A 17,947-nucleotide genomic window follows, 5' to 3' on the forward strand; every position below is an offset into this window, starting at 1 on the left:
CCTGAAAACAGCCATCAGCCCCTCATCCAGGCTGGCCAGGCACCCCAGTAGGGATCTGCACCCTAAAGAGGGTACAGGCAGCCTGAAAACAGCCATCAGCCCCTCATCCAGAATGGCCAGGCACCCCAGTGGGGATCCCCACCCTGAAGGGGTTGTGGGCAGCCTGAGAACAGCCATCAGCCCCTCTTCCAGGCTGGCTGGGCACCCCAGTGGGGACCCCCACCCTGAAGGGGGTGCGGGCAGCCTGAAAACAGCCATCAACCCCTCATCCATGCTGGCCAGGAACCCCAGTAGGGACTGCCACCCTGAAGGGGGTGCGGGCAGCCTGAAAACAGTCCTCAGCCCTTCATCCAGGATGGCCAGGCACCCCAGTGGGGACTCTCACCCTGAAGGGGGTGAAGGCAGCCTTAAAACAGCCATCAGCCACTCATCCAGGCTGGCCAGGCACCCCATTGGGGACGCCCTTTGAAGGGGGTGCGGGCAGCCTGAAAAAAGGCTTCAGGTCCTCATCCAGGATGGCCAGGAACCCCAGTGGGGACCCCCACCCTGAAAGGGGTGTGGGCAACCAGAAAACAGCCATCAGCCCTTCATCCAGGCTGGCCAGGCACCCCAGTGGGGACCCCCACCCTGAAGGGGGTGCGGGAAGTCTGAAAACAGCCATCAGTCCCTCATCCAGGCTGGCCAGGCACCCAAGCGGGACCCCCACCCCTATCTGGGACACCATTCAGGGCAAACCAGCTGGCCGAACCGGTTTGGCTCAGTGGATAGAGCATCAGCCTGCGGACTCAAGGGTCCCGGGTTCGATTCCGGTCAAGGGCATGTACCCTGGTTGTGGGCACATCCCCAGTGGGGGGCGTGCAGGAGGCAGCTGATCGATCTCTCTCATCGATGTTTCTAACTCTCTATCCCTCTCCCTTCTTCTCTGTAAAAAATCAATAAAATATATTAAAAAAAAAAAAACCAGCTGGCCCCCACCCGTCCACCAGGCTTCTATCCTATTTAGTAAAAGGGTAATATGCAAACTGACCCTAACAGCAGAACCACTGGGAATGACTGGTCACTATGACACACACTGACCACCAGGGGGCAGATGCTCAATGCAGGAGCTGCCCTCTAGTGGTCAGTGTGCTCGCACATGGGGGAGCTCTGCTCAGCCACAAGCCAGGCTGACAGCTGCCAGTACAGCGGTGGTGGTGGGAGCCTCTCCTGCCTCATCAGCAGCACTAAGGATGTCCGACTGCAGCTTAGGTCTGCTCCCCGCTGGCAAGTGGACATCCCCCTATGGCTGCTGGGCTGCCAGAGGGATGTCTGATTGCCAGCTTAGGCCCAATCCCCTGGGGAGCAGGCCTCAGCCACCCGATGGTCATCCCCTGAGGGTTCCCAGACTGTGAGAGGGTACAGGCTGGGCTGAGGGACCTTCTCCTCCCCCCCTCCCCCAAGTGCACAAATTTTTGTGCACTGGGCCTCTAGTAATAATAATAAAAGGCTAATACACAAATTGACTGAACGGCAGAATGACTGGTTGCTCTGATGTACACTGGCCACCAGGGGGCAGACGCTCAATGCAGGAGCTTCCCCCTGGTGGTCAGTGCACTCCCATATGGGGAGCGCCACTCAGCCAGAAGCTGGCTCATGGCTGGCCAACGCAGAGCTGGTGGGAGGAGCCTCTTCCACCTCCGTGGCAGCACTAAGAATGTCCAACTAACAGTTTAGATCAGATCCCTTGGGGGCCTAAGCCTTTAGTCAGACATCCCCCGAGGGCTCCCTGGCTGCCAGAAGGATGTCTGACTGCAAGCTTAGGCCTGCTCCGCCGGGGAATGGGCCTAAGTAGACAGGTGGACATTCCCCAAGGGGTCCTGGACTGTGAATGGGTGCAGGCCAGGCTGAGGGACCCTCCCCCTCCCGAGTGCACAATGTTTTGTGCACTGGCCCTCTAGTATTCTAATAACTATGTATGTTGTCATATGGGTACAAGATTTATGGGGAGCATGACTTAGTAAGTTATATAATGTCTGATCACTGGGATGTACACATAAAACTAATATAATATTGTATATCAACTGTAATTGAAAGAATTGAAAAATAAAAAAAAATGTTTTAAAATAAAGAAATGTTTAGTTCTCTTACTAGGATTGAGTGATAAATAAAAAATCATGGTTTTATTCAAGTTCTTAGGATAAGCATTCCATTTTGTGCATGCCTGAAGCCATGTATCTTCTTTCTGGATATTAAAATATAAGCCCTCAGTCCTAGGTTTAATAGCAACTAGGGCAGTTGAAGTATTCAACTTCATTTTCTCTTCTGGCATTGACTTTATTCCTGTTTCTAGAACTTGGGAATTTCTTTTTTTCAAGATTTGTTATGAATTTTGTAAAATATATTTATCATAGCCTTTTTTGTTTTAGCAGAAGAGGAATCAGTATCACTTCATATGATCATGGATTAGAATACTACTTTTGTAGTTTATACAGAACTGGTATATTTCTAAAGTCTTCTTATAGCTCTTACAATAATAAACCAACTATTTATTGAAATTATAATTCAGCTAATAATCAAGAAATTAAATGTAAAAAATATTTCTATATTAGTAAAATAGCACCTCATCAGAAACTTTTAAAATCATACCATCCTGTATCTACATGTGATGTTTATAACTACAAAAAGGTTCTATGGAAACTTCCCAACAATGAGGAAACATAATAACTAATAAAAGTAAGATTTTCCCAAAAGTAGCATGGCCTATCACCAACTGGAAATGTAATTTCTTTGTATCTATTGATAGAAGTGCATCTGCAAATGGTGACACATAAACTTCTGCATTAAATACTGTCAATTATTACATTAATTTAAAAATATATGAAAGAACAGAGTAATCTAATTAATTGCACATTCTGAAAGGAATCTGGAGGCCTCAGTGGGGCTGCTATGTGAATGGTATTTTTCTAATAGGTGACATATTACTTTTTTTTACTATTAATGTATTAAGACATTTAAAACATTTTTCAAATTTTCATTTCAAGTACTTTTATCAATTTGAATCACACATATAAATATGAGCATTATTTTTTAGCTAGTCCATTTGCAAGGAAGATGAATCAGCCTTCTACTGAATGGTGTTCACTGTTTCTAATTAACAATTTACATCAAGGATTAAAACATATTATGCCAAATAGACAGCACTTTTAGGCATCTGGCAAGCTAAACAGAAACACAAAGTTTGCTAAGTTTTAATTATTTTTCTAATATTTTATCAGTACGTTACTACATAGGATTAGGAAAAATTAATGTAACACTTCATGTGTATTTAATCTCTATGTTAGTATGTTCATGAATTAGTTAATATATTTTAGACAATGAGCAAAAGATGCTTTAAGGGCTTTTTGTTCTGTCATATTTGTGGTTTTAAAAAAACAATTAATTTAATTCACTTGGGTCTCAATTGAGTGAAAGTTGTCCCCAAATGGCCTTAACTACATTTGTAACATGTTCAAATGAGCCATCACTATTCTCCAGTCTCAGGTTATCTAAAAAACAACTTGGCTTTTTCCTCAGGATTAAGAAGGAATTGCATAGCATATGTAGAATCAACAAAAGTGGCTGAAAGCTTAAAATACATTCTAATTACTGTTTCATTTTTCCATTACAATATCAATTTGATAGAATAGTGAAATTTCCAATCTTTCAGGTGAATATAGTATTTTTGGTAACCTTTTATTGTAAAGCTTCTCTACTTTGAATATCTATGAATGTTTTAAAAAGGAGGGGGAAAAAACACATTAGTGGAGATAGGAGGCCATCATTTAACAGCCCAGAAACATATAATGAACAATATAAACTGATGAACAAAAACAGATCCAGAGAAAGAGAATCATCCATCACACCATCAAACCTCAGAGGGCAGGTAGGGGAGGGTGGGGGTAAGGGGAAGAGATCAACCAAAGGACTTGTATGCATGCATACAAGCCTAACCAATTGACACAGACACCAGGGGAGTGAGGGCAAGAGTGGGGGGTGGGGGACAATGGGGGGATAAGGACACATATGTAATACCTTAATCAATAAAAAAAAATGTTTTCAAAAAATATATATATACAACACTGATATTAATTTATATTAAGTTTTTTTCTTTTCCTGTATTTTGCCAGAAGGCAATGATAGAAAAGAACAAAAAGTAATAAATGAGTTGTAAACAAATCTGGTGTCTAGTCCTTATTCTAGTATTATATATATATATATATATATATATATATATATATATATATATATATACCTGGAAAGTGTTTGGAAACTTGATTAAATAATTTCTGATTAACTTTAGCCCTAAAATAATAAATACTCATTATTAGAGGCCTAGAAATTTTGAAAATTTATTATGGTCACAACCCGAATTAAAATTCAAGGATAAGTTTTTATGATTGACAACTATAACTATTTTAAAAAATCAAAATTAAATGTTTTTTATTATAGTTCATAAATACAACAGGAAAATACAGTTATATATTACTTTTCTGGAACTCATTGAATAATATGGCACCATGTAAGTTAAACTTTTAAAAACAAAGATATAATATAGTGAACAATTATTGAAAGAATTGAACCTTTAAAAGCTGGATATTTTAGAACCATTTGTAGTTACTATTTAGAACACTTGACAGATGCAACGTGCTAAGTATACTTATTGTTCAATGTAAACATTTGCATAATAAATTAAAAAGATTTGATAGAGAATTATTAGGACAAATTATATAACATTGATTGGTGACCTGCCATGTTTTTCAGCTCTTCAAAATCAATGACTACAAAATTAAAATTCTTTTCCCACATAAGCTTAGTACATTTTATGAAAACTGGTAAATTCAGAGTTCTAGAAAAGGCTACAAATACAAAAATGAGCAATAAATACAATCACTCTCAGAAAACCCAATTAAAATTTAATTAAATAATTTTCTCCTTATTACTTAGCTTAATATTTTCTATTCTCTAGAATTCTTTCATGCTGCCTGTTCTGTCTAGAAAATAAGTTACTGATAAGATTTTTAAATCCCAACAAGATTGTGTTGAATCATTTGCAAAAATTATTATTTCAGCCAATTTCTCCTCTTATCTGTCTACAGAATGGGATGCTGGAAGTAGTCTTATATGAAGTCATGATGAAATGATCACAGCCCTTGCAAATTTCAGGCAGAGAGAATTTATGTTAGATCACTGCCCATACATAATGCTAAGCACACTGGACCCTAAAACTGTGTCTGGAAACAAGTTGCCGGCCACTGCTACATGCAGAACAGTTCTCAGTCCATTGGCCAAGAAGAGTTTAGTTCTGCTAGCTTTGAGATGGTGTGAAAAATGTCCAGCTGGCACATATAACAGAAGAGCAATGAGAATTTATTTTCTTTTACCTCTAGAACAAAATCCGGGAGAAAACGGAAAATAATTTTTAAAATACTCTGTTGTGTATATGTATGTGCCTGCATATGTGTGTGTAATCTTCTTTGCTTTTGTACTCTACTTATGAAAAAATAATGCTATAGGCTATCTACTTATATAAAAACCATGGGTGGTGTTCATCACAACCACAACCGCAGGACCAAGTGGAAGGAAGTCAGTCCTGCAGGCGTTGTCTTGGCAACAGCTGTGCCCTCCCCCAAGCTGTTTCCCGGAGCTGTTTCTTGTAAGGGCGGGGTTTGAGGCAGGAACCCGCCCTAAGAGCGTGGAGGCATATCTTTATAAAGTGTGCCGCGTCAGCACAGCCAAGGGTGAATCTGAGTGGGGGCGGCTGAAAGGCTTAGAAAAGACAGACAAGAGAATGAAAGCCAAGTCTCAGTGGGATGCTGCTTCTCTGAGAGACAGCGACCATGCCCACAGCCATGCCTTTATTTTATGGCAGATGCTATGAAGCAAAGTAAGGGTGTGACCAAGATGTTTACAACGTTCTCCTGGGTTTCAATCCTACTCAACTACATGCACCTGAACTCTATCAAGCCCACATCACTCAGGCACGTGGGGCCAAGTGTTTGGACCATAGGTTCAAGCTTACAACTATAGCTGTTGGCTATAATTGTGCTGGGAGGGCCCTGCCCTCCAAGCTGGGACTTGCACGTGGCAATGAGAGGACTGTGCCCTCTCATCAGTCCAAGGTTTGAACCTGTCCAAAACACTGTAGCAGCACCCCACAATAAAGTTTTAATTCTGTTTCTTTGTTACTAATGTTGTGGCCCCACCCCATAACAAAGAAACAATTTCCGGAGGATGAGGCCCAGGAATCAGGATTTTAAAAAGATTCCCAGGTGATTCTAATGTGCAGCCAAGGTTGAGAACCACTGCTATAGATAATATTAAAAATATATCTAAACGTGCAATTCTTTGCCCCAAAAATGAGCATGTTCAAAAATTAAATGAAGAAAATTTGGATATACTCAATGGAGATTTTCACACATATTTGAGTGATGATTCCATTGATTCCACAGTTGATGCTGAAAAGAAAAACTTTCCCATCGAATTTCTTAATAGTATTACTCCTTCCGAAATGCCGTGTCATAAATTAAAATTGAAAATGGGTGTAATCATCATGCTATTGAGAAATCTCAATAGTAAATGGGGTCTTTGTAATGGTACCAGATTTATTGTCAAAAGATTATGACCTAACATTATCGAAGCTGAAGTATTAACAAGATCTGCAGAGGGAAAGGCTGTTCTGATTCCAAGAATTAATTTGTCCAGATCTGACACTGGCCTCCCATTTAAATTGATTCGATGACAGTTTCCCGTGATGCCAGCATTTGTGATGACTGTTAATAAGTCACAAAGACAAACTCTAGACAAAATAGGCATATTCCTACCTGAACCCGTTTTTGCACATGGTCAGTTACATGTTGCTTTCTCTTGAGTTTGAAGAGCATGTGATGTTACAGTTAAAGTTCTAAGTATTTCATCACAAGGGAAATTAGTCAAGCACTCTGAAAGTGTTTTCACTCTTAATGTGGTGTAGAGGGAGATATTAGAATAAGTTTAATCACTTTATCAGTCATTGTTTGCATCACTGTTGTTTGTATATCATGTTATTGTTGTTTTCATATCATGTTTTTGTTGTTTTTATATCATGCCTCTGTTGTTATATCCTTTAGTTACTGTTTATTTATTAATCACACTTCTATTATAGAGAAAGGGCAAATAGCAATATTAAAATATCTCTTCTAATTAATTCCCTTTTTAAAAATATATTTTATTGATTTTTTACAGATAGGAAGGGAGAGGGATAGAGAGTTAGAAACATTGATGAGAGAGAAACATCGATCAGCTGCCTCCTGCACACTCCCCACTGGGGATGTGCCCGCAACCAAGGTACATGCCCTTGACTGGAATTGAACCTGAGACCCTTGAGTCCGCAGGCCAATGCTCTATCCACTGAGCCAAACCGGCTAGGTCAATTAATTCCCGTTTAATGTGCATGAATTTCATGCACCAGGCTACTAGTTTATCCATAAATATCTAACTTAATTCTCATGTAGGGGAATTACAAAATTGCTATATTTAATTTTTGATTGATTTCAAATCAAGTATTAATCACTTGCTAGGTTAAAAATTGTTTAGTACATCTAATGTTAAAAATAATCATAGCAAATGATACAACTGATAAGGGGTTAATATCCAGAATATATAAAGTAATCATACAACTCAACAAAAGGAAGATAAACAATCCAATTTAAAAATGGCAGAAAAGCCGAATAGACAGTTCTGCAAAGAGGACATACAAATGGCCAACAGACATTTGAAAAAGTACTCAAAGTCACCAATCATCAGATAAATGAAAATTAAAACCACAAAGAGATATCACCTCACACCTGTAAGAATGGCTATCATAAAACATTTAAAAATAACAAATGCTAGCGAGGATTTGGAGTAAAAGGAACACTAGTTCCCTTCTGGTGGGGATGCAAATTGTTGCAGCCACTATGGAAAACAGTATGGAATTTCCTCAAAAAATTAAAAATGGAACTTCCATTTGACCCAGCAATCCCACTCCTGGGAATATATCCTAAAAATTCAAAAAGTCCAATCAGAAAAATGTTCATAGCAGTGTTATTTACAATAGCTAAGATCTAGAAACAGCCCTTGTGCTCATCAGAAGATGAATGGATAAAAAAGCTGTGGTACATTTACACTATGGAATGCAATGCAGCTGTAAATAAGAGGTATTTCTTACTTTTGGGGGCAGCATGGATGGACCTGGAAAATATTATGCTAAGTGAAATAAGCTAATCTGAGAAAGATAAATATCACATGATCTCACTTATTTGTGGAATCTAATGAACAAAATGAAGACCAACAAAATAAGACCTGAAGCATGGAGGTGTGGAACAGACTGATATACCTCGATGTGAGCTTGGGGAGATGAGGAGAGATAAACCAAAGAACTTATATACTTACGAGAGGCCTGGTGTATGAAATTTGTGTACCGAGAGGGGGGGTGTCCCCTCAGCTCAGCCTGCACCCTCTCCAATCTGGGACCCCTCAGGGTTAAACCAACAGTTGGACATCCCTCTCACAATTCTGGACCGCTGGCTCCTAATCGCTCATCTGCCTGCCTGCCTACCTGGTCACCCCTAACTGCCCTCCCTGCTGGCCTGATTGCCCCTCACTGACCCCCGCTGACGGCCAGGTCACACCCAACTGCCCCCTCCCTGCCAGCCTAGTTGCTCATAACTTCCCCCCAGCCACTGGCAAGGTCACCCCTTACTGACGCCCCCTGCTGGCCTGGCCGCCTCCAACTGACCCCCTCTGCCAGCCTGGTTGCCCTTAACTGCCCCTCTGCCAGCCTGGTTGCCCTTAACTGCCCCTCTGCCAGCCTGGTTGCCCTCACTACCCCCCACCAGCCTAATTGCCCCCAAATGCCCCCCTGCTGGCCTGGTCACCCCCAACTGCACTCTCTCCACTGGCGTGGTCACCCCTCACAGGCCCCTGCCAGCCTGGTGGCCCCACACAGCCTGCTGTTCAGTCGTTTGGTCGTCCCTCACTAACCCCCCTACTGGCCTGGTCACCCCACAAAGCCTGCTTGTTCAGTTGTTTGGTCTTCCCTCACTAACCCCCCTGCCAGCCTGGTTGTAGGCAGCCATCTTGTGAGGGTGTGAGGGTTAATTTGCATATTACCTATTTATTATATAGGATAAGCATTCCTCATGGGCATGGCCAATAGGATAGTGAAGACATGGGGTGTGGGTATGGGACGGGAGAATGGGAGTAAGGGGGGATGTGAAAGGGGAGATATCTGAATACTATAAACAATAAAAGTTTATTTAAAAAATTATTTAAGGGGGATTAATCTGGCTAATCATCTTTAGAAACAGAAGAGTCTTAAAATTGTCATTGTCTCTTTCCCTTTGTTGTCATACTTAAAACTCCTCTTTCTCCTGCATTCTATATTTTAGTTTCATTGCACAAAATTTCTTCTGAAAAACAGTTTCTAAAAAAGATTTGTTAATATATCTGGCTTAATATTAATTAGGGTACAGAAATATAGAGATCTCATTTTTCCTTATACAAATTATTTTTATACATTTACATCACTTCTACTGCTCCAGGAGTTTCTTGAGGAAAATTCTGGGTATCAATTATTATTCTAATTTTAGTGTCAAAATAACTTTTAGCATGACATGTACTTCATATATAAAGAAATAATAAATAAATAAGTGAATACATTATATTCATAAGAAGTTATATAGGAGTTTCTATAAACAAAGCAGAGTTATGCCATGATTAGCTACTCATTTATGACACTGCATGCCCTATAATTTTTAAATTATTCATATTTTCATGGAATGACAGAGGCTCCTAATTACATATTTTGCTTAAAGTTTGAATCAGAAAATTTATATCCAATGGAGAGCAAGTTAATAATATCCTAAAGGCTGGCAATCATAGGCCAGAATTAGGCAACTTTTATATTCTGAAAATGCCCATATAGATAAACATAGATATAGATAGATAGGGATAGAGATAGAGATAGAGATCGAGATAGAGAGAGATAGATAGTGATAGAGATAGATACAATTATAATAAATAAGTCAACATGGTGCTTTCCGAAATGAGAAAATTTTAAATTTGATTCTCCGATGTCTAATTTACAAAACTAAGAATTCACACTAATAAAAGAGAAAAATGCAAATTGGTGTCACTATGCTATGCCCACCAGCCAATCAGAGTGACTATGCAAATTAACCCAACAAAGATGGTGGTTAATTTGCATGTGCAGGCGCAGAGCGAAGACTGAAGGCTCCAGCCGGAGTGAAGACTGAAGACTGAAGAGGCTTGGCTTCTCCGCTGTGGCCGGACCAAAGGCATGGGTCCCAGGTGCTGGAGGAAAACCGGTGCCAGCAGCCAGGAGAAGGAAGGCCTATTGCGTGAATCTTCGTGCAACGGGCTTCTAGTATGATTATAAAATTTATTGTATTAATGATAAATAAAATTGGGGGGAGAATTATGTTTTTCGTATAATTATTTTTAAAACTCTTTTGTTCTTTAGATTCCACATATAAGTGAAATCATATGGTACTTGTCTTTCTCTGACTGGCTGATTATACCTAGCATAATACTCTCCAGGTCGATCCATGCTGTCACAAAGGGTAAGAGTTCTTTCTTAAGGAGTAGTATTCCATTTTTTGAATATACTACAATTTTGATTGACACTTTGAATGCTTCAAAATTTTAGCTACTGTAAATAACTGCAATGAACATAGGGGTGCATATGTTATGTCTAATCAGTGTTTCAGGTTTCTTCAGATATATTCCCCAAAGTGGAATCACAGAGTCATAAGGCAGTTCTATTTTTAATTTTTTGAGGAAATTTCATACTGTTTTCCACAGCAGCTACACCAGTCTGTATTCTCTCCAACAGTGCATGGAGGTTCACTTTCCTTCACATCCTTTCCAACAATTTTTTTGTTGATTTCTTTGTACACAGAGCTTGGGAAGTATGTCTCAGTGCTGCAGCTGATGCAATGGTGTGAGCACACTCCAGCATGACATGCTTTCTCGGCACACCAGGAAGTAGCAACGCCCGCCTGAACGAACTCCTAGAGCCACGTGCACAGTACTCCAGCCTTTCAGCCATTGGTTGCCTGTAGCAACATGTCTCCCTCTGATTGGTCCCCTCATGCTATATATACCCATGTAGTTCCACAATAAAATGGATCTACGTCACCGAACCTGGTCTCCGGAGTCGTGCATGCAGACGCCCTAGCCTGTTGGGGCTCCATCGCCCTCACCCCCAAGGGACCCCCTGCTCCATCTGGCGCCCAAACGTGGGGCCCCCAGAACGGCTGGACGGGTGAGCAACCCTCTACAGTAAAATGGGAAACCTACCCCCTTCGGCGAGAGCGCCCCAAGTGCGCGCGCTCCACGCCTTACTGCAGAGCGGGCGAGTCAAGGTCTCTGAAAAGGAACTCCAAACTCAATGGGAATATCTATTACAGTCCAATCTGTGGTTAATCGAGGCCCCCATTTGGGACCCCTCCACTTGGGAGAAGGTCTTGAAAAGGATTCAATCCGCTGAGGTTCACGAGGAAAAATCATTACCCCCTTCTCTGACACCAGCCATCTTAGCTATCCTGGCTTGCCTGTCTGGCGATCCTCCCGAACTGCCACTCCCAGTATCCACAGCCTTTTCAGCCACAGTGAAGGACGATCCTCCCCCTAAGCTTTCCTTGCCACCTTACAATCCCCCAGTCACTACCACCACTCCCTAGGGACCTGAGGGTTCCCCAGAGGACGACCCTTGGGAAGTATCTACCACCAACAGAGCTCAGAAAGAAGTGGAACAAAACGAAACTAAAACGGGGGAAGCCGCTACCGAAACAGCGCAGGGCAGGAAGCCAAGTGCAGGTCCCCCGCAGCAGACTGCTCCGGCCCCCCTTGTTGGGGACATGAACGATAATCCCTGGACAGGGCTATTCCAATCCCAATGCCAGCAGAGGGACATGGCATGGTTCTCTTTGGGCTTAGAAACTCAGGCTTTCCCCGTCAACACTAATCCTACCGCCCCACAACCTCAGGCGTGGATACCGCCTAACCAAAAGGAGCTACTAGCCATTAGAAAGGCAGTACAGGAGGATGGGTTATCAGCCCCGTACACCCAACAGCTACTTGAAAATTTTAGTATAAATATTAACTGCCCTCATAATTGGAAATGCCTCTCTTGCACCATACTAGCCCCAGGGGACATGATTCAGTGGGAGGCTTTGTTTTATGAACAGTACAAGTAACAGGCAGAACGCAATCGAGCCGCGGTAGCAGGAAACGCCCATAATCCGCACGATGAGGCAGATGCACTACAGGGAGAAGGAGTTTTCTCTTCCCCTGCTGTCCAGGCCCAGGGGCATGCTAGATATTTTGATCAAGTCTGCCTCTATGCTATGCGCGCTTTCGCCCAAATAAATCCGAGGGGTAAGCCTACGTGACTGTCCAAGCTCATACAGGGTTCCAATGAAGGGTTTTCGGAATTTTTACATAGAGTCAGAGAAGCTGTGGACTGTAAGGTTACTCATGCCCAGGCAGCGGAAGCCCTTACCAGGGAGCTCGTCTGGGAGGGGGCTAATACTGAGTGCCACCAGGCAATTGCTCCGGTTAAAGCAGGCAGTATAGATGACTGGGTGCTTACCTGTCGAGATGTAGGCAGTAAGTTGGCCGCCACCCTTGAGGCAGCTCTGGCCACTCATATCAATCTAGGAGGACAATTGGGAGGACAGAAAGGAGCATGCTATGAGTGTAAGGGGATCGGCCATTTTGCGAAGGATTGCCCTAACAGGAAGAGAAAACAGGGAGGGGAAGGGAAAAAAAACCCTCTGTTTGCCCCCGCTGTAGAAAGGGACTACACTGGTGCAGGGACTGCAGATCCAATAAGGATAAAGATGGTAATCCACTGCCCCCTTTAAATGAGAAGAGGGGCAGCTCTCAGCCCCACCAGTAAGAGAGCAGCCAACCCAAGGGGTATATTGGACGCTACCTCTTACACAGAGAAAGGCGTTCCTTACCTTAACGGTCGAGGGAGAGAGAATAGAAGGGCTAGCAGATACTGGGGCAGACATGTCGGTTATTCAAGAGGAGCGGAGTTCCAAATGGCCGACCACTTCCCGTCCGCTAGTTCAGGGAGTCAGTGGCGACAAGAGGGCTGCCCAAGCTGCTAGGGGACTCTCCTGGGCGGACTCAGACGGGAATACTGGAACTTTCCGCCCGCTCTTCATGACTGACATCCCCCACACTTTGTGGGGCCGAGACATCCTTGAGGCGGTCAATGCAATCATATACACTGCACCGCCCCCCCAATCCTAGGGGCCACTGTTCACCCACCAGCACCACAGCCGATAAAGTTATCATGGGACACCACCGACCCCATATGGGTAGAACAGTGGCCTTAAACAATTAGTACAGGAACAACTAGATGCTGGACATGTTGAACCCTCTCTCAGCCCTCACAATACACCAGTCTTTGTCATACAAAAGAAGGATAAAGTAAAATGGAGATTTCTACAGGACCTTAGAGCTGTAAATAGACACATGAAAAAACTAGGCCCTCTACAACAGGGACTGCCTCACCCCTCGGCTATCGCAAGGGGAGCACATATGAAAATCATAGATATTAAAGACTGCTTCTTCTCTATCCTGTTGCACCCAGAGGATAGGCCCTACTTTGCCTTTTCAGTGCCCTCTACCAACCATCAACTACCGGCAGATAGATACCAATGGAAGGTACTTCCTCAGGGCATGAAGAACAGCCCTACCATGTGCCAGGCTTACTTTGGAGTGACAACCAAACCTCTAGCCAAACAATGCTTTATCACTCATTACATGGATGATATCCTTATTGCCCATAGGGACCCTATATGGCTAGAGGCATGCTACCAAACACTTATTAGCAACCTACGAGCTCTTAACCTCCATATAGCTCCCGAAAAGGTCCAGACCATTCCTCCATACTCCTTTTTAGGATATAAAATACATGAACAAATAGTAGCCATAGCTCCTCAGCTTGCAATTCCTGATACCATCTCCCTACATGCGCTACAGGAACTATGTGGCCAGATTAATTGAGTTAAGAACGGCTTATCAATCTCCACCGGGGCCCTAGGCCCCCTCTTCCAATTGCTTGAAGGAGACACAGACCCCCTTAGTACCCGCTCTCTAACCCTCAAGGCCAAAGAGGTCTTAAAAGCTGTCAACCAGGCTCTAAGGGAGCTAGAGCTACACAGAATAGACTTGACCCAGCCAATCCAAGGGATAGTACTGGCCACCATTGGGACTCCTACAGGAGTACTATTTCAGGAGGGTCCTCTTTATTGGGTACACTTGGCCTACAGCCAGCTTGCTAAAGTAACGCCCCCAACAGCAGCCTATGCCCTCATAGGATGGAAGGTCAGGCAGGCTTCGCTTACCCTATATGAAAAAGAACCTGACACTCTCATACTTCCTTATACGCAGGAACAAATTTCTCATCTATTAACCACAGATCTAGAAACACAGTTACTTCTCCTAAACTACCCAGGGCAGGTAGATAATCACCTACCCAATCATAGGCTCCTCCAAACCCTCCAAAAGGTACCGTTAGAGACACTAGGTCTGGTACGCCCCTCTAGTAAACTTATCCTTGGGGCACCCTGTGCCTTCACTGAATCAGGGAAGCATTACTGTGCAGCAATAATAAAGTCTCCTAAAACTTCCACCAACCCTACTTATCTTAGATATACTTATCAAGGTTCAGCACAAGTAGGATAACTCAGAGCTATAATATACGCCCGTCTCTACTGTCAAAATAGTCCAGTCAATTTATTCTCAGATAGTGCTTATGTGGTGCATACAGCAAAAAATATAGGGTATTCCACCTTAAGAGTTAAAGATACCCTGCTAGATCAGAGCCTCCAACTCCTAAAGGACATCCTAGAGAACCATAAACAGCCCTGGTATATCCAACACTTAAGGTCTCATATTGGCCTACCAGGCCCATTTTCCCTAGGCAACGCAGAAGCAGACAAGCTAGTTCTTACCCTACAACCCATAGAAGAGGCCAGACTCCTACACACCAAATTTCATGTCAGCCTCCTCTCTCTATAAGCTCTTCCCCCCATCTGCCCCTAGCTCAGTGCAAGCACCTCATATGTGCTTGCTGATCCTATGGCCCTCTACTACCCCTCGGGCCTTTACAACCCAGAGGGGCCAATCCCCAAGGACTACAGCCCAATGCCATATGGCAAGCGGATGTCACGCATGTCCCAGCATTTGGCAAATTGAAATATGTCCACACAGTCATAGATACTTGCTCAGGAACCACGTTCGCCCAGGCCCAAACGGGGGGAAAAGCCAAACATAACATTGCCACCTTCAAGGCTGCCTTTCTCATCCTTGGATTCCCGTGGGAGGTAAAAACTGACAATGGACCATGCTACACCAGCACTCTATTTCAAGACTTCTTAAAATCACACGACATCAAGCGTACGATGGGCATCCCCTATAACCCCCAGGGACGGGTAATTATTGAAAGACTACACAGGGAACTCAAGGCCCAACTGATTAAAGAAAAAGGAGTGATAGGGAGAAATCCTCATACACTGCTAACCCAAGCCTTAACTACCCTCAATTATTTTCATTTTGATGAGCATGGATTAACCCCTATGTATAAACATTGGGGAGGACTCCGGGACATACCAACACCTCTTCCTTTGGTTCGGTGGAGAGACCCACTCACCGGAGCCTGGAAAGGCCCCGACCCGCTCTTAACCCAGGGGAAAGGGTTTGCTTGTATTTTTCCAGAAGGCGACAAAAGTCCCGATTGGATCCCTGCTCGTGACGTCAAACCCTACACCACCACCGATGAGCTGTAGATCGCCACCATCGCCCCCCATGGAGGAAATAGAGGACCTGACCATAGAAGAGAACCAGCCCCTACTGTGGAGACGACCTAGACACTGACGAGCCCAAGAAATCACCTGGGGTGACATCAAGGCTCTACAGGACCAAGCTGCGCTCATGGCGCCAGAGGGGAACCCGTCGGCAGGAACGTTATTCTTATTAATGTGTGCTATCATCACAGCTAATAGCACGGGGGAGCACAGATAAGAACTGTGGACTGTGACACCTCACCCTGGCGTTCTCATGCCAGTTGGTGTAGACAGTACCCAGTTTCCAGTGTCACGTGCCTCTGCTACTCCTTTTACCTGTCTATAAGGCCATCCTTCTATCTCCTGAGTAGTGACAACTCCTTTGCTTTGGCGCTAATTAGAAAGGAAGGGGGAGATGTACATGTACGTAGAGCTCGGGAAGTATGTCTCAGCGCTGTGGCTGATGCAATGGTGTGAGCACACTCCACCATGACATGCTTCCTCGGCACACCAGGAAGTAGCAACGCCTGCCTGAACGAACTCCTAGAGCCACGTGCACAGTACTCCAGCCTTTCAGCCATTGGTCGCCTGTAGCAATGTGTCTCCCTCTGATTGGTCCCCTCATGCTAAATATACCCATGTAGTTCCACAATAAAACAGATCTGCATCACCAAACCTGGTCTCCAGAGTCGTGCATGCAGACGCCCTAGCATGTTGGGGCTCCGTCGTCCTCACCCCCGAGGGACCCCCTGCTTCATTTCTTGATGATAACTATTCTGTCAGGCATGAGGTTACATTTCAGTGCAGTCTTAATTTGCTTTACTTTAATGATTAGTGATATTGATCATCTTTTTAAATTATTATTGGCCATCTGTATGTCCTCTTTAGAAAAGTGCCTTCAGGTCCTTTGCCCATTTTAAAATTGGGCTTATTTTTTTTTTTGCTGTTGACTTGTATATGTTTTTTATATATTTTGGATATTAACCCCTTGTTAGATGTATCATTGGCGGGTATATTTTACCATGCAGTGGGTTGTGTTTTTGTTGATGTTTTCTGTTACTGTGAAAAAACTTCTTAGTTTGATATAGTCCCATTTGTATATTTTTCTTGTTTTCCCCTTGCCGAGGAGCTATATCAGAGAAAAACATTGCCATGAGGAATGTCTGATATTTTACTGTTTATAATTTCTTTAAGATTTTTATGGCTTTGAATCTTGCATTTAAATTTTTAATCCGGAGACGGAAGATGGCGGCGATATAGGCAGATGCATCCCAGGTCGTGTCCCGGAGCAAATGGAGTGAGCAGCTGAAACTAATAACACCCACCCCGAATTGGCAAAATTGCTCAGCTGGTGAGACAGTTTGCAGCCGGGAAGAGCAGAACTCCCCTGGAAAGGTAAAAAAAACCAGGGTTTTGGGCAGGAAAATTTGCCAGATATCTGAGCCCAGAGAGTCGGAGGGAAACCGCATGGCAGACAGCCGCGTCCCTTGGGACAGGCACAGTCCCTGACGGGGGAAAGGGGAACGGTGGGATTCCTGGCGCCGCCGGGGGAATTGAAAGCTGGGTTCTGTGATCATGGAGGACTGAGCCTAAAGGGGACAGCCTGAAGAGCTGACCAGACCATGCACTGCCGGTAAGAGAAGAAGCTTACAGAAACCAAGCCTTCCCCATTTCCGCGGCCGGCGTTTGTTTGTTTGTTTTCACTGAATCCAGTTCATGGGACATTTCGCATACAGACACTCACCTGTGCTGAAGAGAGGGTGAGTGTGCAGAGGAGTGGAATCTGGGGAGAGACTGAGGAGAGAAGGGGGGCCGGGAGAGGTGGCAGTGAATTGAGTGCTGAGACACCCCTGAGCCCAGGACTGGGGCAGCCATTCTCTCTGGAGAGTGAGACTCCTCCCCCAGTCCCCAGGCAAGGAGCACAGCCACACCCAGATTCCACCCTGAAGGAGATCAAGGATTAAAATAACCTGATCAGTCACTGGGAGTAAACAGGGTCTGGCCTATAGAGGGATTTTCAATCCCAGCAACAACACAGTGCCGGTAACTAACTATTACGAAGCCAGCTCTGGGCAGTGAACTTC

Source organism: Myotis nattereri (genome assembly GCF_964212035.1).
Source record: "Myotis nattereri genome assembly, chromosome: X".
Taxonomy (NCBI): Eukaryota; Metazoa; Chordata; class Mammalia; order Chiroptera; family Vespertilionidae; genus Myotis; species Myotis nattereri.